Source organism: Agelaius phoeniceus, chromosome 1 (assembly GCF_051311805.1).
Source record: "Agelaius phoeniceus isolate bAgePho1 chromosome 1, bAgePho1.hap1, whole genome shotgun sequence".
NCBI lineage: Eukaryota > Metazoa > Chordata > Aves > Passeriformes > Icteridae > Agelaius > Agelaius phoeniceus.
The window spans coordinates 120,880,094-120,903,216 of NC_135265.1; the positions used below are offsets into that span (position 1 = coordinate 120,880,094).

Genomic DNA, 23,123 nt, shown 5'->3' on the forward strand with positions numbered 1-23,123 from the left:
AATTTGCTTACTCCAAAATCCAATACTTGCCTCACCTATGACTATTCTTTTTGGTCTCATATTCATTCTTTTTTGTTTTTTAAATGTTTATTATTTTGAAAACTACATTTGCACCTCTCAGACAAACCTGGGTATTAACAGTTGAAACCAATTCCTTGCAGAAACCAATGTTTCAATATTATCACACACTCATACACATAAAACTATATTAGATTTCATACAATGAACACTTTTTTAGGTGTTTTAGAGCTATGAAGGTATGACTTTTATTCTCAGGGGAAAAACCAACAGACAAGATATCCATAACCTTACAGTCTGCATGCTGTGCATGTCATGTAGCAATAAATAATTCATATTTTGACCTTATGGGATACCTTTTACTCACAGATTTCAAAGAGCTTTTGCAAAGGTGTATATATGTTTTATTATCAGAAGTTTATAGATCTCAGGATGAAGAGAGACATAAAATTACCTATTCAAGGTCATTTAGTAAGCCAGATATATTTAAGTGGGTAGTATCAGGCATTCTGCCTTTTTGGTTAAGATTGCAACTTACAGGGATACTACAAGTGTCCAGATAATTTCTTAAACTTCAATTAAACCTGCAAGAAGGTATGATGGATGTTATTTCTGTAAAAATACAGAAAATCTAACCATATTCCTGGGTGAGAAGGGAGAAAAAAATTACTAACTCTAGGTATGTGGTAGCAGGATAGTACAGGAATTCTCCAGAATAATCTTATGCAAGCATTCTGGAAAGGGCATTGGATTCACAGGCAGAGCTGTCAGGATCTGCTAAAGAGGGATGAAAACAAAGCTGTCTTCCTCCACAATGAGATTTTTCTTGGAGACTATATCAGTTATCAGAATAAGCCTGAAGAAAGCAGAAGCAGTTCTACCATAAAAATTATATAGAGAGGTGAACAGTAGAAAAATAATATATTTTAGAAAGACTGATTCTATTTCCAGGAACTTTCCCAGAAAACACACTACCAGCACTTAAACTATGTAAACCAGAACTAAACACATTAACTATTCCAGTAAATATTCTTTTTTATTTTCACTTGCTAAAAAAAAAAGGTGTTTCCCCTGATGTCAATAATTAACTCCTGAAAAATATCTTAAATAAAAAATAAATATGCAAAAAAGCTTTGCATAGAAAACAACTCCAAACTCATATATAAATATGAGAACGTTTGTGAGAATGTAGCACTGGAAAGACAGTTTGTTAGTTAACACCACTGCAATAATGCTTTGGATTAAATACTTAAGAAGTCTTGCAGTTCTCTGAACTGCCTTACCTAACATTAAGTACAGGGCTCCATTCATGGCCTTAACTGTAAAGATTATGTGCAAGTGCTTGCTTGGAGTAAGCTTGGAATGTTCTTTACTTTCCAGGATGGAGTCCTTGTGTTGTCTCAGAGTACTGAGAACTTAGAAGCACATAACATGCATAAATTATCTGTTCAGCTGCCCTCTGAAGTGCAGCAGTAGCAGGACCCAAGGTCCTCATGTGTTAGCCAAGAAAGATAACAAAGAAATAAGCCTTGGGTTGTTTCTTTGTATTGCTTGTGTTTGTTTCTTTTTCCCCAAAGAAAGAAGGTACTATAATCTGCCACAGAGGGAGCTTACTCTGTTCTAATAACAGAGATGTTTAAACAAACCAAAGATTTATATTTTACAGGAGGAAAAAATTATCACCACTGTTATCACTACTGGCTTATAACAATTGGTAGCAAAACACTATTTCATAAAAGGTCAGCATTTCAAAGCTAGATTTAACTAACACCACCACTGAAATGCTTCCTTTACAAAAAATTAGGTTTCAAAAAGAAAAAAAAAATCACTAAAACACACACTCCTTATTCTGTATGTACCAAAATGAGGTAAACCCAAAACCTAGTGACTGTCAAATCAAACTACCATCATAGAGAGGAAAAAACCTATCCTGACTTAAGTGATCAGAGTGAAATGGAGTTTTAAGACATACAGCATTCACTAAGAAAAGACAGATTTGCCAGAATTTTCCTGGGATTAATTAAAGTGGAATCATTTGAAATCCTTCTCTTCTTTCCAAGCCTCTCCAAGCTGAATTTACTCCATTTAGGTAACAAATGCAAAGTAGGCAGGAAGGCATGTGCTATTTTCAAATCAGAAAAGCAATCTGGTTTAGAGAAGAGAATTTTTAAGCTTTCAAAATACAAAACCATTCAGAAGACCAAACAAAATACATTCCTCAATTCCTTTGTGCAAATGGACTCCTTCAGACAGAGAACAAAATGTGCCCCTCATGAATAATTTCCTGCACAAGATTTACACGAAACCATCAAAAGTCTTGATGTTCATGCCCAACTGCAAAAATATTTGATGCAGCAGAGAGATAAGCAATGCTTCTTATTGGAGCTGAGTCTGTGATTCCCCTACCCTACAGCTGGTGTGTAAACAGGACTGGGATAAACACAAGCCTCCGTGCAAAAGGTGAGGGACCATTAGCACACACTGCACGTGTTCCATCACAGTTTGCCCCGTACCTTCCCCGTATTTAAGCTCCTTACCTTTTTTTCACCACTACTTTCACCACCTGTGCTTAAGCAGAAATTATTATAAGCTTATTAGCTCTAAGTGGTCACGTCCACAAACATGGGGAAGGGTTGGTGCTTGGTGCCAATCAGCTTTCACTAATCTGCACCCTACCAGTGATCCCACTGCTCCTCGAGATTGACTTGTCAGGAGGGGCACAAATATCATGTCCCTGGCTCCCTCTCTTCTGCTGAAGGCATGTATAGACCTAACTCCCATGTCTTATGGAAAACGAACGTGTCCAGTTACTTCTTTGATTTTGAAGGTATTTGTTATGTCACAGACATTGTGCAAAGCCAGAAATCTTCACAGCTTAGGCGAGGAGAAGGAGAAAATCTTGGAAGATCTGTGGAGTTCCTCATGCATTTACAAATTTAGTGTATCAAATTCAACACTTTCTTGTAACAAATATTTCACCTTGATTTTGATACTTTTTGTGGGGGAAAAAAAATAGATCAGAATCTGAACTTTGTCTGCATTTCCACTAGCAACTTAAATGTATCAAGAAAAAATGTTCTTTTAGCTAGGTCTGTATGGGCAAATTACTGCTTTTATCCTCCAATTACACAGCCAGCACTTAGCTTGGTGAGCAGCACAAAAAATAGTGGTGTTATACTACATACTATAACTATATTCTATTACTTTATTTGTAATGATTATACAATGGTTTATTGACAACTTTAAAACTTCTCAATATCCAAAATACTCTTGTGACAATAGTTCACTTGCAGAAACCTAAATATTACTGGTAAGGTGGTGATGGTGCTCTCCTGACATGCTAATTTCAAGCCCAAATTAAACCAGGTAAGTACCAGGACAGGTGAGCAATACCTCAATACAGGACAACAAGGAAAGATGCCAGCAGGTTTGGAAAGTTGTCTTCTGGAGGCAGAAAAAGCCCACCATTTTATTTGAAACTGTATGCAAGGTGTGGTCTAAGAAACAGGCTTTTGTCACTTACTCTTTCAGAGCACATACAAAGAAAAACTAAATTAGGTATTTAGATAACACTAAAAGGAAACTGAGCTTACCCTTATTGCACACAGGCATTTCACCTACTTACCAAAGGGTAGATAAGAACTTTTTGTGCCACTCATAATGGAAACCTTCGTACTCAGCTTTAAGCAATCCTAGAAGAGTCATTTTAATTATTTTATTTCCAGCAATGACTAGGAAATATGAACATCTCTCTTATACTGTGGCAAGCAATAATGATCAGAATTAAAAGAAGAATATGCAGCCATTCTATAGCACAGGTCACTGTTACATGTTTAATATACCCCCCCAGTTTGGTTGATGTGTTAAAAGGTTTTATATTTTAAAGCAGCATACAGGGTATTCATCAGGTAACTATAATTGTTCAGGATATTTCAGGAACTGGAATACAAGACTAGTTATTTACATAATAGCTGTGAAAAGTGCACATCCTTCAATTAGATTTCTATTTTAATCAGCGAAACTGTGGGAATAATCCCATAATATTTCAATAATACCATTTCAGTAATAATGTTTCAATACTTTTTTAGACTTCAAAAAGAACAAGAATATAACTAGACAAAACTAGTCTGGATATCCTGGCTCCCAAAATCCTTTTCTTTCCCAAATATGAAACCCACCTCTTTAATTAATTTTCCTTTCTACTTCATGTATTAAGAATAATCTTTTTCTACAGAATTGTTTTTGCATTTGCATTTCTCAAGTACAACAAATTCAGAATACCTCTATGAAGCTGGTACGTATGACACAGAAAGCTGACAATAACTGCCCCATATTTCAGGTGGAATAGCTGTCATATTCAATAGCAAAGAAGTCTTAATTCATTAAAGTCATGAACACAACAGACAACCACCTCACACTGAAAAATTATGCCACTGCCTTTAGATTAAGATTACTCAATGAGGTTTTAATGAGGTCTGTGAGGTAACCCTGCCAACCCACTACCTCTGGCAGAGGCCACCCTAACATCCCCAGCCCAGCCTCCACAAGGAGCACAGGGCGGCACTTGTGGCTGTGAGCCCACTCTGAAGAGTTGGGACATAACAGAGCCAGGAAAATTTTGAATGCAACTCAAACCTGGTGATCTGAAAGCTGCCCAGCTGTAAAAAGGGGGAATGCAGCAGTGGGATTTTTAACTGACCTAAAGTTTGTTTTGGTGGTGGGCTTTTTTGTGTATGAGGGGGGGTTATAAAACTGTAGAAGGAATTAATCTATGACAGTGTGCACTGTTTGACATTTGAGGAGAGTAGTTTCTATTTCACTGCATTTTAACAACCAGAAAAGTTTCGAAATCTTGTGTGACCAGATCAAACTCATGCAGTAGCAGTCACTGAGCCGTTTAAGTGCCTTAAAGCTTGCAGCAGCAGCTCTTTGCTGCAGGTACAGGCATGGCTAAAATGAACACAATTCATCTCCAAAAAGAAATGGAATTACACCCAGCAGTCTATGTACAGTGCAAGCTTCAGCATGATTTAAAAAAAAAAAAAAATCAAAACCCAAACCAAATCCAACCAACCACGCTTTATCAGTATTTAAAAATTCTCCCTTCCTCCAAAGAGCATTTTCCAGTATCTTATTTAGCTTACTACCATATGTTTGCAATTTCTACTCTCTGTAGAAGTCATTCTGAAAAACCAAAGGAAAATTTTTTGTGAACCACAAATATATTAAAATAACCCCCTCCATGAAATGGTCTAAAAAGCTTGGATTGCTTCTGCTCCACCTCCCCACATCTGGCACTCGCATCAGATTACAGACCAGAAGGCAAGGCAAAGAGACGGAAAGGGAGACAGTGGCTGGATCCCAGCTAGGAGGAAGCATGCCTTCTATAACTCACTCTTTTCCCAAATGCCGATACGTCAAAGCCTGATAGGAGGAACAATTGTGGGAGAAGCTTGTACAAGTACATACACAAGATACACAAACATCCGACAGGCAGTGAATTACACAAAATATGCTCACAGAACTTCAGAACTATCAGTCTGTGCCAAAAGTGCAACTGGGCTTCTGATTTTGTAACTGACAAAATTTACAGGAAATGGGCAATCATTGGTTTCTAATTCACAACACTTTCACTTCTTCTAATTTTCCATGTATTTCATAGGCACGACAAAACCAAAAGACACTGAATCATCTAAATGCCACAGTCTTGTCAAATAAGTGGTTTATTGATTGGTGTTTTTGAAGTTTAAATTTTGCAAACTTTAAACTTGTTTAAAACTTAACCAGGAAGATGCCGAAATCTACACAAGAATCCAAGGGGCTGATTGGGAGTGTTGTTTCCCAGAGATCTCTCTGGAACGACATTTTCTTCATCCCTTCAAGCCTGCATCAGCAGCACAACAGCATAAAAACTTTCAATGAGTCTTTCAAGCTTAGCACTAAATCTACTGCAGTCCAAATTATCAAAATTATTCAGACCATTCAAATGATTTTTTTGTTCCAAATGGACTCGGCACGCTGGTCAGGAACTCATCGAGTCAAACACGAGCAACAAAAGTGGGATTCTTCTTGCTAAGCTAATTGATGGCCCTACAAAAACAAAACGCAACTGCATATTCAAAACTTTCAAAGACGCCCTGTATTAGAGCTGCAGAGCGCCTTCCCCTCGGTGCCTGCTGTAATATGATCGTAATTGCTGTGAAAGGGCGAGAGTCCGACTATACGTTAAATCCTGCCATCTGTAGGTGCTTTACACAGCTCCATTTGCTGCTGCCGGGTCAAAAGTTTACCCTATTTTCGCTTGTTCATAACCAATCACACAAGCCTCTGCTATGCGTAATCTTTGACCTACTCTCAAAGCAATTTTTGTATTATAGAGTCATATGATTACACTGAAAAAACCCACACTTTTTATTAAGAATACAGTTCTTGTTGGTTGGCTTCATAATTATTATTATTTCCATATTCAGTAAGCGTACTGTACCGACCTTGTTCTTCCCAGTTAACTCCCTTGGAGCACAATCATAGAGCCATGAATTCTCCAGCATTTGTGGCTAGTTGCAATCCAGAACCACATGCAAAACAGAGCTGGAAAGTATTCACAGTATCTGTCATTTTAGAAGTAAGGGGAAAGAACTGCTCGATCTGTACTAATAGGGAGAGGAGACTTTTTGTAAACATTTAAATTAATGTTCATAGTAAAAACGAAAAATGTTTCTGAAAATTAGCACTGCCATAAGAATATCCCTATATATTTACCTTAAGAACTAAATATGCAAAAATGGAACACTTCATGGAAACATTTATGCTACAGATATTACTATTATTAAATATCAAGGGAACAAGCAGTTTCATGAACAACAGAATTAATTAAGCCTCATCTCCCACAGATTTATACCTCCTGGTTGGTTGACTTTGGTGTCTAGAAAGGTGAAAGCTTTGAAGGAAGTTTTTCCCACAGCTGGGACATTTGTTTAAAGCCTCTCTTTTCCCATCACTGGGATTCCCAGACAACTAACAAGATTATTTCATGCTACAACCTTTCCCTCTGTCAGGGCACCTTTAGGTGGTTCCACCTATACTCAGCTACTTATTTTCACAAAACCTGATGGATCTGAATTTTGAGCTCTCCACTGTGCCAAAAAATGTGATCAAAATCAGCAATAGGATCAAAAGATAACTGGAAAATTGAAGGGATGTGTGTGCATCTACACAAGTGCACAGTGTGACCTCATGAGCCTTGTTTCTGTAGGAAAAGAGGTTAAAAATAAAGGACAATATTTGACCTTCTTGCTATTTCACAGAAAGCTAACTTAGAAAGACCTAACTAAACTGCTGGCTCTACTAATAGGTCATCCAAAAGTAATACCACGATATTTAAATCCATCTTGCACATTTTGTTGGACAATTTTTAAAGAAAAACAGACACACAGGCCCATTTAACTTCTAACAGGAGATAAAACCAGATACTTTTCCACAGATATGTATTTTACTGTAATCTATGAATTGTGATAGATTTGTGATGTTTAAAATTATTTTTAATCTAGCATTTATACAAGTCTGTTCCATCTTCAAGAATATAAACACAAGTCAGCACTTGCATGAATAGTTACATTGCTCCATTTCACATTTGACTTTTAGTTGCTAAACCCTTCATAAATGTAACAAGAGAATATAAAACCAGCCCTTGCCACTGTGATCAGTGAAGTAATATAAACCAGAGAATAATCAATCAAATAACAGCATTAAGCATTTCCAAGTAGGTAATAAAATACGTTCACATGCAAAATTCTAATAGTTATGAAGTCAAATCATTTACTAAGAGACAGAATAAAAAATTACTCCAAATAAATAAATCAAGATGTAGATTTTGAGGCAACACCAGTCTACCATCTCACTTCTTTGGTACAGCAAAGACCATACTAAGGACTTAGCAGCTCTTACAGCAAAGATTAAGACTTTATATGTGCAAAGCACATCTCCTCAGAATGCTATACATGAAGTCATATATTCCATAAACTGCTCAGTCTAAGTCAATGAGATGTTTGGAAAACAGAAAAAGCTACTCAAAATATTTCATTTTTTGTAGAGAAATAAATAAAACCCAAAATAAAAGAGAAGTCAATATTTTAAAGCAATGAAAGCAGTTCATCTAACTGGCAAACATGGTGTCATGTGCCAGACATTAGCTATCACAAAATTCTATACAACAAGATGTTTATTATGCATATTAATACATAAATACAAAAAATAAACAAACTGTGTGCACATATACACACAGCCTTCAGACATCTGTTAACAGGACTGATATCACCTATGATCCAGGCCAGGAACAAGTGAATAGTCTTTCACCCAGGGGAAAGCAAGATGGATGCTGTTACAGGAAACCTACTCCACTCAGCTTATCAGCAGCAAAATGAACGGAGGAAAAAGCCCAGTATAAATGGAGAAACGAAGACAAGGCAACAGAACTGACTCTTAAGAACACAAAAGAGAAGGCTGAAGGTACCTAGAGCTATCTACAACATGTCTCAACACAGGGAAATTTTTCACCTTGGGAGAACAGTCTGATCTAGAGCAGAGCTCAAACAACTGGAGCAACTACTTATCAGAAGATAAAAATACTGAAGAAGTGAAGTTGAGAATTCAGGAAACCTGACTCAAAGCCCAAGATGATCCAGTAGCACAAAAATGCTATAAAACCACTCACTGTTTTATATAAGTTTGTGCATCTCTTCTAATTTTCTTACAATGCAAAAAGTGATTTTAGAAAGTTTGCAACTGAGCATGAATTTATATTACTCTTTATATTACTGGAGCAATTTGGAGACTTTAACACTGGTCTTGGTAATATGGTTAGTTCACTCATATGGACCCCATTCCTGATAAGGAGAAACAATGTGTCCCCAGCAAAGAGATCATCCATGCCAGACCCAGAAACTTTTCAGGAACCTGATGAGGCTCAGGGGAATTTACAAGTACCAGGATTTTATGTGGGTTCACAGAGCAATGACAGAAGGGATCTGTGATGCAGAATTTTTTCTTTCTTTTATTTAAGAGCAACAATTCTGCTGGACAATTAGAGACCAGGCCAATTGCAGTAACTCCTTACAACCACATATATTTCCATTTGACTGTATTGGAATTAAGAGATCCAGATTATTTCTATAAATACACATACAAAAAAGTAACAAATTACTTCTACCATCAGCTGATTGAATCATAGTAAACTGAGTTCTTAAAGATATCACCCAATTTGGACATGATTTTTCTACTGTTTCATTTTCACCTGAACCATTTTCATTAGTACAAGAGCCTAATGATTTACTGGGTGTGAAAATTCTTAAAACAATGAATCTAAAAAAAAAAAGAAAAATTAAAAAAATTATAAATCTAAATCTTAATTTAGTATTTAACCTTACGATGATAAAAACATACAACCAAGTGGGGAGACAATTGTTAGAAGCATTTGCTTTGGATAATATGCACAGATTAAAAAGGTACTCAGTGCTCTCATGTAATGGATATGCATATTATCTCAGGATAATAAAAATTTTATAGACTACCACTGCATGACAATGAAGAGTACACATACAATTTTATTAATATTATTGTTTCGTATATATACAGGGCTTTCCATCTTCCCATATTCTTTTTGGGTTTAATAGTTACAGTCTCAAATTAATCTTGCAATTCTCCTAAAAGGCAATATAAAACTATAATATCAGAATCCATTCAAATATTATTATTTGACTTCTCAAATGGCAATTAGAAGTTTGAATCTGAATTACTTCATATGCAAATAAGGTGCTTTTTATATGGCAGAGGAGTTTGGAGTTGATAAGGGCATTTTCAATGAAGTGTTTTAAAGGATGTGGTTTTCTATTAAAAGAGGTCATCTACTACAAGGAGTTGGCAATTCTGTTTCAGTGGTTGGCTGCAGAACCTCCCACCAGCTAATTCTCACAGACTTCACTTCCTAGACCTTGGGCTAGTCACCAGCCTGGCCAGCCTGCACATGCCGGAAGTCGCCATCCTAGAAATATTATCAAGATATTACCATGGAAATAAAGCCAGACCACAAGAGAAGGGAGGCTCCTCCACTCCCTCAGAGGCAGCCCTCTAAAGTGGATTGTGGCAAGCCTCCAGTGCAGTCCAGTAGCTGGGCAGCATTTGCTGCAGCAAAGCTGCTCTCCATCTCCTTTGGTAAAAAGCAGAGCAGATGGAAATTTCCTGTAGGCTGGTCTTGGCCCAGAGAGCACTGTTTGGACGATCCTCCTCCAGGAATAAGAGCAATCCATTCATTGCAACAAGCTGACTGGCCCTACTGTCTTTTACAACCCAGCTCGGCCCAATCGCTGCAGTCAGTGATAAAGCACAGCGCAATGTGAGCACATTTCATCGCCTGTGCCCGGCTAGGAACTAAGCCATGAGGGAAAATATGGCCATGTCACGCTAAGCAAAGAAACACATGAGTAACTCTGGCAAGCACCTAAGATAAGGCTTTTCTGAATGACTAAAGGTAATGTTATATTGATGTTATGATAAATTATTACCTACGGACACAGAGCAAGCAGCAGAAGCTGTGCAGCCATACTCTTCAGAGTGGCAGCTGAATGCTCTTCTCTTAAAAACAGTGGAATATTCTATAAGAATAAAAAGAAATCCTTTACACAATTAAAAATATTATAAATCTGTTGTGTCCTAAAAGTTTCCAAATTTTAATTACAATGAAAGAAACATTTCAATATATATAACCACCATGGACTTTTTACAAGACTCAAAGGAGCTCTCTCTTTCTTTGGTGTTCCCTTTTCTGTTCATCATAGCTAAAACACTTTGGAGCTCAAAGCACAACTCTGTCCTGACTTCTGTTCCCTTTGCAATCACTGTTGTACGTATCTTGTTTGCTATGCATGGGCTGCTAAGACTGCTTTTCCAAACTCCGTTCAAACAGGAGTCAAGGTGCTGGTCATGGATGTAGCTTTTCTGGTTGTTCCAGTTACAACAAAATGAGTCTGCCAGCTTTTCCTGAAGAAATTAAAACATTGGAACAGGATGAAATAGTCCTTTTAAGGCCTAAAGACAAAAGGTAGCCACTATGAATTTATGATATTTTACTATTTATCTGATAGTTGAAGAGGAAAGCTAGGAAAGGGAAGGGGAATGTTCTGTATTATGTTTAGGACAGAGGAATCGTTGCTGAGCTCTGCCTAAAGGTTTCTCACAGGGCTTTGCAAAATGCAGTGCTACCTATCACATGAAGAAAAGGCACACTCAATCACTGTATTGAGCCAGTGTTGCAGCTTCATTTTCTGCAGTGCTTCCCTACAGAAAATCTCGTGGGTGAGCAAACTTTCCCTGGAAAGGCTCCTCAATGGTCCTCTCCAGCAAGTAGAGTACATGGGGAATTTTCAGTAGGTATTTGCTGCTCAAGTGCATTATACCAGCAGAGACAGAGAGTGTACAGGCCTTGTCTGGATGAAAAGTTAGGGCTCTCTTCAAAGGCTCTCCAAGCAGCCTAAAGCATATTTAAACCAACCTGAGAGTGCACAGGAACAGGAGAGGAACTCTTTCTTATCCTTTAGTATTCATGCTTTTGTGTCACACTAAGTGCATGAGTAGAGTCAAAGGCAGGATGGCTGAATTAACTCAGAAAAAAGCTGTCCAAAAAAGCTGAGCAATCAGTCCTCAAAAAATTAATGATAAAAGACTTTGAATAAAGCCAATTTGTAATGGAATGTAAGAAGGGAAGTCCCTAAAGAGAAAAACTGTCTACCAGCTCTGCAGCAGGTTTTGCTGCCCCATGCAGTTTACCATGGCAAGACGCCAACTTGGCAAGACTCGCTCTTCTCCAAGGAGCCTGGCAGAGATCCAGCCACACTCAGGTCTCATTGCTGCTGCCAAGCTCGAGGGGCAACTGAAGACCCTCTTCTGTGAATCTGCAGATCTGGTTATGACTGGGGATATTTGTGTTTCAAAATGTTCTTAACCAAGTCAAGCTCCCTCTGTGTTTATACAGTGACTGAACAGGCGAAACAGAATACTTAACCCAGCTACAGAAATAAGCCACAGATTGTTAATTATATGGCTATTTGCACTTTGACTGGAAGAGGAAGTAAGCTGGTTATAACTACTTTGGGCTTTACTCCTGCAACTGCATTGAAACCACATTTATGACAGCTGAAACTATGCAATTTATATAAATGTAGGCGCTTCCTGTTTTTGAAACAAGTCGTGGTCTGCTTGCCCTTACCTCACAGTAACGTCACTGGAACCAGAATGTATTAAATGTGCTCAGTTTTACCAATTTTATGATCTTATTTTGCTAATTATTTTTAAATGTGTAAATAAAATACATATTTTGGACTACTGCTGCCAAGCATATCTATTCCTAGGACCTAGCTGTGCTCTTTAGGCATTAGGAAACACATGTTTTTAACGTGTGAGACTGAAATGCCCAGCTGCCACCAGGGCACACTCAGTCCCTGGTGACGTGGTCATGCCACTCTCAGATGAGGAGGCAGGTGCATCACACTCCCCCGGCAGGCAGGCTGCACTCTGAACTGCACATGCAGGCTGACCAAACCTTTTCCATTCAATATGCAGTATTTCAAATAATGTGTAATAGCAGCAATAATGAAAACTTTATTATGTTGCACAGTGTAGTGTTCATTCTTCATTGTGGCTAGTATATGTTCAATTTTACAGACAGTGAGTATGAGGAGTAACCACAGCCTTACTAGCATAAATTGAAGAAAATCACAATTTGACTAGAAGATAATTTTGCAAATATTATTTAAAAACCCTAATAGGCAGGAGCATGTTTCCTGTCCTTTTCTCTCATTTTGCTTATTTATGTGAACTGGAACTCACAAACCAAACTTCTGCAATGAGTACAATTGCGTACCATCAGCACTCTTGCTTTTCTAGTACAGTCATTTTCCTACAAGATTACAGAAGGAAGACTGATCCTATTGTTCAACCAGAAAAGAAACGGATGTCCAGTAATTCCTGATGATAAAATGTGGCAATTCTTACCAAAAAAACCACACACACCCCCATTTAATTTACAGTGTATTCCTCCAAATTTAGTTCAGAACATACTGTTTGAAAGTCAGGTATCCCTCTAAACCCAAGACATTTACAGTCAAGATAGCCAAAATCCTCAAAATACAGAAGGGGCAGCATTTCCACTGCCTTTGTTTTGCTCTGCAAGACCACAACCTCATATTTCAGTCCATGAGATCCCATCCTTTAGGCATTAAGAACACACCAGCTTCACAGTGCTAACAGAGTGAACAATTACAGAGCTCTTAGTCTCATGTTGCAAAAAGACTAAATAAAAGTTGTTTAAAAGTCCTTGTGCAAAAACCTTCAACTTGAAGAAACACTAAAGCTAAAATTTTACCTGACTGATTGATTTCTCTCTACTTCAAAAGTAAACACAATATACAGTCAAGCAGGCATTTTTTAAAAACACTTCCCGTGTTGTCTTCTCAACCAAGAAATGGTTTTGAAAGCAATTTACAACTACAAGAGGCAGGTCCTGCCATCCCTCTCTTCCAGGTCATCTTCAGCAAAGACATTTGTCCAACTCTGCTGTTAGGAAGTTCAAAGAGGTCAAGAGCCAGCCAAGTGACTCAACCAAAAATGCATTGAGCTGTCCTCTGGTTTGGCTCCCTAAGCCAGCTCAGCCCAGAGCTGTGGCTGCAGTGGCACTGGCACAAGGGAGAGGGGGTAACACCCCAGCACAGAGGGTGCAAGCCACACTTCTGGAAGCTGTCAGACCAATGCTGGCTGCCATGATGTCACAGTTGTGGCATCTCCACAAAAACTGGCCGCATGTTCAGCCCCTAACCTCCAAACAAGAGAGGACGCATAAAAATCCAATTCATGATATCCATCTAGAGCTGCCCAGACTGAAGAGACTCACTGAGCTACAAAGTCTTCACTCATCTTCTGATTTTTTTTCTGAGTGAAGCCTACTGTTTCTACACAGAAATGCTCAAGTCCAGATCTTCAAAAACTTATTTCCCAAAGTAATGTGAGCATTTCTAATAAGGAGAAGAAAAAAAGGACTTAATGAAGGCAACCCAGATTAGCTAAATGACACATCACAGTGGAACAATTCTGCTGTTAAAGACCATGCAGATGTTATGATGGAGGCAAAGAAAGCCTTTCTTTAGCTACAGCACAGCTGCTGCTAACAACTTCAAAAAGACTTGGCACAGGATTTCAGCCACAAAACTTTCCCCTCACTTCATTTCATGAACGTCATCTGCAGCCTCAGTGAGCTGCACCAAGGACAAAACCAACACATGGGGAGTTTGCAACATCTTATCGGCAGTGGGGCAGCTTTTTGCACTGGCAGTACTCACATGCACATTCAGAAAACTTGTCTGTACATCTCCATTCCTCCTCAGCAATCCCTCAAAAACAATGATATCCCACACTGCTGTTCTCCTATTTGTACTTCCATTATCTTCTAAGTTAAAGAAGACAAACAAACTACTACATAATTAAGAAATATTACAGCTTAAAAAACAGCTGTAATCAACAGATCATTTCCTTTACTTTTTAAGTAACATTAGAAAATATTATCAACTTTCATCCACATCCCTCATACACTAAGCTACTCTAAATAGACACCCTGACCACAAAGCTGAAAATATCATAGCTTACAATTACCCTGAATGCACATGGTTAATGCCAATCTTGTATTTTGCATGTAATATACGTAGCACACAGAAAGTATATATTCACTGTCTAAATTCAATGTCCAGCTTTCCCCTTCAAATATGTCACAGAATTGCAACCAGTTATGGCTGTAATACACAGTATATAGGAAGTAGTACATAGGAAGAACTTGCATTGATTTGACAGTATTTAACAGTAAAGCACACAGAACTGAACTTGATCTGCATTACATTTGTGATTCCCTTTCAGTGATGATACTGTTAAGATATATACCTGAGAACCTTAAGACGCATGCACGTATATGAGATAAAATTAAAACATTTCTGACACGTGGGAACAAAATCTTGGAAAAACTATTTTTAATGTCTCCCTTTTTTCTTCTCTTATTATTCATATGTCAGCTTGTTGACTCTAAGACATTCTTAGGCATCTAGCATGTGAAGCCATAAACTGCTTTGTCATCTACAGTATTTTTCCCACATCTGCAAATCTACAAAGAATCAGTCCAAATGAGAAAACAGCAATAGGAGCAACTAAAACTCTATTAATATTTAAACTTTGTAAGTAAAACAGACTAGGCAAAAATGGAAATTAGAAAGAGAAATGCACTGGAGGAGGATTTTTTTAAAACCTGCTCAACTGCTTTACTACCAAGAACTTGATACAAAGCTGGAAGTCCACTACTTTAAAGACTATTAGTAATATTGATTAAAAACAGTGAAGCAAACTCATTAAACCAAAGGTAAAGCTTGAAATACTAGAAACATTAACCACATTATTACTGTATTCATAAAAACAAGACATTTTGACATGACCTACTTTAATAATAGTAAAAAAAGTAAAGAATATGGGCTCTAACCTCCTGACTCTACTGATCTTATAAAACACCATCTACTTTTCAGAATTAGCAACAGACTCATGAAATTGAACCAATTTGTTCAACAGATGTTTCAGCTGACTCAAGAGAAATTTTACTTTTCTATTGTAGAAACAGAGTGAGCTGAGTAAAATTCCACTCTTATTAGCAGCATTTGAAGTATATTAGCTCATAATTAGCTGCCATTTCCATTCCTTCTTTGACAGAACAGAAAACATTTTCCACACCGGATTAGACGTGACACTGAAATAAAGTAGGCACATTGATAAAAACAAGTCACCCTCCTTCTCTCCCCCCCCCTCCTGTTTTATGGGACATGCAGGAATGGCAGAGTTTGTATTTTCCTTGGCGTTCCTGTCCCACATGAGCTGATAATCTCCCTGGTGTGGCTGTGCCAGTGCACTGCCCTGCAGGCCCACAACACCCCTGCTGTTCCAGTCCCGTGCTTCCCTCCAGCAGGCTCTGCCAGTGCTGAGATCCTTTCGTAATGGCTGCTATTGCATCAGTCTAATTGCAACATAACTCTCAATACTCTAGATAAAGCAAATAATTTCATTTTTAACTTCTGCTCATAAAATACAGATTGTTTCCCTGCCACCCCCACTGCCTTTTTCTGTTTATTTTCAAAGATTTAAAGAAAGACTTGCACACTGCGCAGCAGTAGTCAAACAAAAATACCTCATGTTTTCTTAGAAAGCAGCACTTAGAAATATTGCTCAACACCTAAAGCATTAGTGCAGCCTTTCACAGAGCTGTATGTAGTAGATCCCCTGTGAGCAGGCTGGAAGGGGAACGTTCATTCTTACTCTGTGTATTTAATATAATATTCAGCCATTATAAAACCTTCACAGTTTTTTACTCTCTCTCTTCCCTGCAACAGAGAGAAATAGCTTATCTGGCAAACACACTCACTATGTTTCTAGGCACTGAAAACACACTCTTGGTTAATTCATAAAACCTGATTTAATGTTTTTTTGTGCATTCAGGTTAGCTAAGTTGAAACAATATTTAGCTTAACCATGCCTTGGCCAAAAAATTCTCTGTTATCTACTGGTTACAACAGCATTGTAGCTAGCTATGGACATCACACTGGGAAAATACAAACCCCAGGCATGAGGAAATGCAGATGAAATTCAGACTCCAAGTCATTTTGATAGTGGGCATTACAAGCACTACTTAGTATCTGATACAATAACCAGGCACAAGAGTCATGTCCCTGCAATGAATGATGAATTTACATGTCATTTTAATTTTATGTACATTTATTATGTGAGTTGACAGCATCAAAAAATGCTGTGCTTCTTGCACCCCAAATCATCTTGCACGATACGAATATCTACACTAAAACTAATCTGGATGCAAGCACTCATAGGAGGAAATATCAGAAGCTAAGTCCCAGAAAACCTAAACTTTGCCTTTGTTTGCTTTTGTGGCATGGTACACATTGCAGTTATGTCATACCATTTCCACAGCACCTCTGCGCTGCTCAAAAACGTACAAAATTACCACTAATCAAAACAATAATCTGTTTAACTCTTGGCATTTGGAGTATGGTCCTATACCTGATTTACTGCACACTACTCAAACTTTTTTTTGGAAGACAGAACAAGTGATTTCTTTGTGAATTCAATGGTGCAGCTGAGTGCTCCATCAACATAATGGTTAGTCCTACCCTTACCCTGTTCCTCCTAACCTAGAATAACAGTGTTATTCCTAGCTTCCTAACTAAAGCACTGACAGCTTTAAGGTCAAAATGATTCTCCAGTTCTGAAGACAACTTTGTCTCCAGTTTGGCATAACTCAGACCTGATTTTTTCACAGCACTTGGCATTACCCTGTGCTTTATATAGCACCTCCAAACCTCAGCCCCCACTGCCTCACCCCCAGCCACCAGTGGTCAGTACTTTTCCAAGCAAGCTCCCGAGATCTCAAGTCATCCACAAGAAAGCAAGACACAGTGAGCAAAGACATAAGAAAAGCTATGATTGAGCAGCTTACCTAGCATCACCTAGGAAGTCTGCAGCACAGCCAGGAAGGGAGTCCCACTCGCCAGGGCAGCATGCAGCTGCACAGAGCACCAGAATGGCTCCTGCCTTCTGCAATCCCCTGCCTTGTCCACCACGCACGTCCCAACTTCTGCTGGAAGTGAGGCGGGGTACTCCAGAGAACAGCCTTCTCCAATGCATCAACCAGATTCATTCCCAGAGCAAGTCCATCCTGTGCATGGAACAGAGCAGGAGTCCTGCAGGAAAAAAAACCCAGCACATTATCATGTGACTTAATACCATTAAATTGAAGGGCTTCCCCACAATGGGCCAAACAAAAAAGATTTGCAAAGATAAGCTCAGTTTTGACAATCCTTGACTTGGACACTGCCCCACTGGAAAAATGTTTGTATTCACCACTTCTAGAAATAAGAAACTGAGACATCAGACAGTGTCACACTGGCACCTACAAAAAACCAGCAGTTGGTTTGAAATCTTCAGATGTACCATGCAGCTTTTGTGGGAAAGTAATATCAAATTGGTTGCAAATGTGAAATCATTCTCTGCATGGAAATTAGCTATAGGTGATGACTGAAAACACCCTCAAAGAGCTTCTACTGAAATCAAAGAGTGTTTACTTAATATTCAAGATCTCTGGACCTTCTAGAACAAACTTCTCTACCTGTTTTCCTCGAGCCATATTCTCTGGCCCATGCTGATTCAAGCCCTGGTCCTTCTTCATTCCTACCTTCAGCACCAAGTCTCTCCTTACCCTGCTCCCCAAGGATTTTCATCTCTCCCAGCTCAGTCACTTCCAGGCTTGGCTGGCAGTGTACACTCTCCCCTTGACTCCCCCTTCTCCCTTCATTCCCCCAGTATTAACTGTCACTCTCCCACCACATCTGCCTCCCCTCTTCACAATCGACGGCATTTTGGGGCCAGGACCACACTAGGGTCCCACGCATGTGTCAATGTCCCATGGGTTTGCTTCTGGCTCTCAGGCACCAGGGTACAAATCCAGCTTCCCTCTCCTTTTCCAGGCCACACAGCTCTCACATGCCCAAGACAAAGTGTGAGATCCGTCATTTCCTTAAAAAGTTAAAGTTTGTTTCGATCTGAGAATTTTGCAGTGCTGACAAAGGCAAAGCTGTGACTTGCAATCGGCTCTTCTTCCCCAGTGCCCTTCACCAGCGCTTCTCACACTCCAACTCCTAGTTTCTGTTTCAAAGGGAGGGACATGGAGCATTTCCAAAAAAAGACTAGGTTTTTTTGTTTCATTTGTTTGTGGGTTTTTTAAAAATCTACAATGAGAAACAACTTTTTCCACACATGCTCACAGAGAGCGAAATTATTTTGGCAGCAAAAAAAATTAAGCTGGCGGCAACTGCCGAGCCCCAAAGGCTAACATTTTGTAAAGTTATAAAAAACTCCAAGGAACATCCTATACTGGGAAGTACCAGGCAGCCTTCCTTACTGCAACTTCTGGCACTCTCTTTTCAGCTTAACTCATTCAGCTCAAGAATTTTCAGCTTAACTCATTCAGCTCACTCCAACAAGAACTGTGCAGATCTTACCACCTGAGTGGTCAAGCTGAGGAGCAGCAGCTGTGGGTGGACAGTGCTGGGGTGAGCCCCATGCCATGCAAGCTGCCTTTGCCTTCAGCACCAGTTTTGTTGCATGCCTACAGCGATAGAGCAAACAGCATCATCGAAGAGTGCACAGCACAGCCGGCATTTCTTCAGATGTTTTCATCCTGGAAGTACCAATGACTGCCTGAAAAGCTACAGCTGCTCAAAAAGTACTTCCAGGCCAGGAAGACCTGAAGTAAAATGGGATAGCTTCATTCCTGATTAAGGTCACACACAGCTAATAGAGATAATTTAAGCAAAACCATTTTACTTTACATTTGCAGTAAATCAGGAGCAGCCCTGTAAAGTTACAAAAGGGAAGGATAACTTCACACAGTACTATTGCTTGTGATCACCTGCCCCTGCCTGGAGTGGAAATAGCCTTCTTAAATGAAATACTGGGAGGCTTCTTCTTTCCTTTTCTCTATTTAGCTATTTAGTTATTTATCTCAGCATGAAAAACAAATGCAGCATGCTATCAGTATACAAAAGAAATAATATATACAAAAGAAAAAACAAAACCTCTCAAAACAGGTAACATTCTTTTAGAGCAAAGTCCAACTTACAGATTTTTATATTGAGCTCATAAGAGCAAACAGGGCAACAATTTCCCGATGGCTCATGTAAATATTCTGTACAAATAAGGTCCAGAAGAGGAGACCAGGAAAAGGAAAACATTTGCATGCTCACAGACAGATGCTAATTATGACATGGATTAAATGCAATATGACATTTATTTTTAAGAATAATAAGAAATAATTATTTCCAAGGCATGATTAGCCATTCCTGCAAGATCATATTTAGTCTAGAGACATTTGATGCACCTAATTCTTAACAACTATGGTAAAAGAAGTATGGGACCCACATGCACACTCCCAGAACAATTATGTTAATTCTTATGAAAATACACCAAGAAGCTTCAACCTCAATATGTAAAACAAAATGAGCATTAAAGCTCACTACCATTTTCTAAAATTCCTAATAAGTAATTTTATCGTATTTTGAATTCAATTTAGCAATGAAACTGGCTATCGAGCATCCATATTAGCTATATGTACTTTTTTTAAGCCAGAATAATTATCTGATCACTAGTTATAGTTCAGATGAAAAATATAATTAGGTTGAATGAAACTTCAGTACTTCAATGTACAATCATGGAAACTACACAAAACTTCTTGCTTAAAAAACAAGAGCAGAATTTCATGCACTATTTCATTTGGCAGAGTGTAACACATTTGCTGTCAGCAAAGGACTTTTTTCACTGAAGAAAAAGGAAAGTATCTGAATTCATACAGCATTACCCAAGTGATTAGAAGTATCAGTCACTGCTAGCTGTCTCTCAACTGTAAGCAACTGCAATGGATTTTGTTCCTACAGACCACTATACTGTGTTTCTAAAAACACCTCTGAAATCCAGCAGACCTCCAAAAAGCTATGTGTTTGTTTAACATAAACTAACCTAATTATTTTGTCATCAAAATCAATATTTATGGACTAAAACACTATTTTTCAAGTAGAAAAGCTTTAATGTAAAACAAATCATAAAACACTGATAATGGATATGCTTGAAAAGGTTCTAGGATTGCACATATTTATATAAGATTTGTGAATGTATAAACACTTGGTTATATATGTCAAGAAAAAGGTGAGGCACAGTGCAATGAACTAAACATCTGAAGACTAAGCCTCTTTAGAACAGTGGATTCCTACAAGGACTTAAGACAGCTGGCTGAAGCATATCAAATATCTTCTCTAACAGCAAAGACGCATCCAAGTCCATAAATTCATTGTTTCTATTTATTTTATTTTTTTAAGTAGTTTCCAGCATTTTTGAAATGCAAATTATTCCCTGAAAACTTTCAACAGCTATTTTTATTGCTAATACAATTATCACAAAGGCACACTACAATGCAAACAGTGTGCTTGCTATGATCAATAACACTGGCATCATTTGGTGAGGGATTCTTCTCTGTATGAATAAAACAAATTCTGTCATAAATTCTGTTAGGGAAGCTGATCTTTAAATCATCATAAGGAAAATAATTTCCTACAATACTAGAACTTTCAATCATCAGAAATCCCCAAATCATGATTCCTTTTTAATCTCAAGAAGTTTCTCAAAGAATTCTATAATCCTACATAACTATAAAATCCTATATACTACCACCAACATAAAAACTACTTCATGCATTGCTCAACATTTAAAGTGTAGTTTATTCTTTCATTTCAATCTGTTCAAATAACATGACACAATGAGTTCAGTATAAAACATTATAGTTCTTATGCAAATTAACAGACTCCCAACATTCAGGTTACTGCCCCACAATACACTGCACACAGCTGCTCACAGCTTGCCTTCACACTGAAAAGTAGATTAAAATGGAATAATGAACTTCTACCTGTATTCCATTGATTTTACTGACTTGGGGCATATTATTAAAAAAAAAAAAAAGTTAGTTACAAATACTGACAACAGCACTTACAGCTTCCAGCTGCTGTGGCACTGCATCCCTTACTTTTGTGTTCCACTGTCATATGAAAAAAAGCCCTTGCCTTGGTGCCCTGGTTAGAGGAAAAAGGGTGGAGTTTCTAGCACTGTTTAATTCCATACCACCCACGTCATGGTGGGGACATGGTTCCAGCAGGAGGAAGCTGAGGCTGGAAGCAGAACGCAGGGAGGGCGTGTGCAGCTCCCAGGGCCAGCTCGGCTGGCCTTGTCCCTCTCTGCCACCAGCAGTCCCTTCCCCGTTCCTCCAAATGTCACCATTTCTGGTTTGGTGCTGAAAGACAGCACCAGCCAGCCCCAGAAGAAAAAAAAATTGGAGCCCACTGGAGCCACATGGAGCACACTGGAGCTGCATCCATGGCAGCCACAGCAGCCGCTGGAGCTGCTGCTGGAGCCCGAGATGCGGCCAGAACCACCGAGCAGAGCATCCCAGTCCCACTCCCACAGTCAGGCCAAGAGGAAGGGTCCCCTAAGCTGGTTCAAGGCCCTGTCACACCCTACCAGGTTTAGTCTGTTTTTCCACTGTTTTCCAGCTGGGAGGGAAGTAAGGCCAGGAGCATCCCTGCCATTGTTTTCCATTGCTGCCTTTGTTTTCCCATCCACCACATGGCTCAGCATGGGGCCAGTTGCCATTCTGCCTTTGGCTGGGAAGCCACACTGGGTTCTGTCTTCAGGAAGTGGTTTGGTTTGTCCAGTGGTAAATCCTCTGTTGTGAGTAAAACATTCACTTTATTACATTCCTTTATTAACATTGCTGTGGTTATTGCAATTTTCCACTAAATTGTGATTCCATTTTATAATCTCTCCTAGTGTTTCCTCCACTACCAGAAGCGGGGTGGGGGGTGGGAAGGGGGCAGCTTGAGTGGCTTTAATTTTCCCCCTGAGTTTTGAACTAGCACACTCACAAACCAAGTCAAGCACAATGAGCACCCACAACACCAGCCCTCCACTGTTAACCCTAGCCACCATTGAGAGTTCAAGGTAATCCAGTTTCAGTCAAATATTCTTCAGGTCAAATGACTTTTCCATTCTTTAGCAAGTATTGAGGGAAACACCAGATGCAAAGAGTCAACTGTGCCATAGCTTTGTGGGACATCAGCACTGTTCTGCCTGACTAAAGCTTGGTTATGTCATGAGCACTTCTTTGAGACCACCATTTAAGCTCACCTCACTTTGTGTACTCTACAAGAGAATTTGTTTTCCTTACTCAGTGCCAAAATAGCTACAGAACAAACAGTAAAGAGGTATATAGCAGTATGTAATCCATATGCTGTCTACTAAAATAAATCTACTTATAGTCTGCTGTTTTCAAAACAATGCACCTGAGTCTCAGATTTGTGACTATCAGAAGTCATATACTTAGGAGTGATTTACCTTATTTTTAAAGTAAATCAGAATTATAAAAGCAA

The 23,123-nt window shown here is 38.8% G+C and overlaps 1 protein-coding gene across 4 annotated transcripts in view; it reads right to left on the minus strand.

Annotated features, from left to right (window-relative positions):
- Positions 1 to 23,123, minus strand: part of NCOA2 (nuclear receptor coactivator 2) — a 188,226-nt gene that overhangs the window by 100,547 nt on the left and 64,556 nt on the right. For all 4 annotated transcript variants that reach the window (XM_077186425.1, XM_077186430.1, XM_054636477.2 and 1 more), the window contains one exon: positions 17,594 to 17,837. The gene's annotated coding sequence lies outside the window, so the exon portion shown is untranslated. The remainder of the gene's footprint in view (positions 1 to 17,593; positions 17,838 to 23,123) is intronic.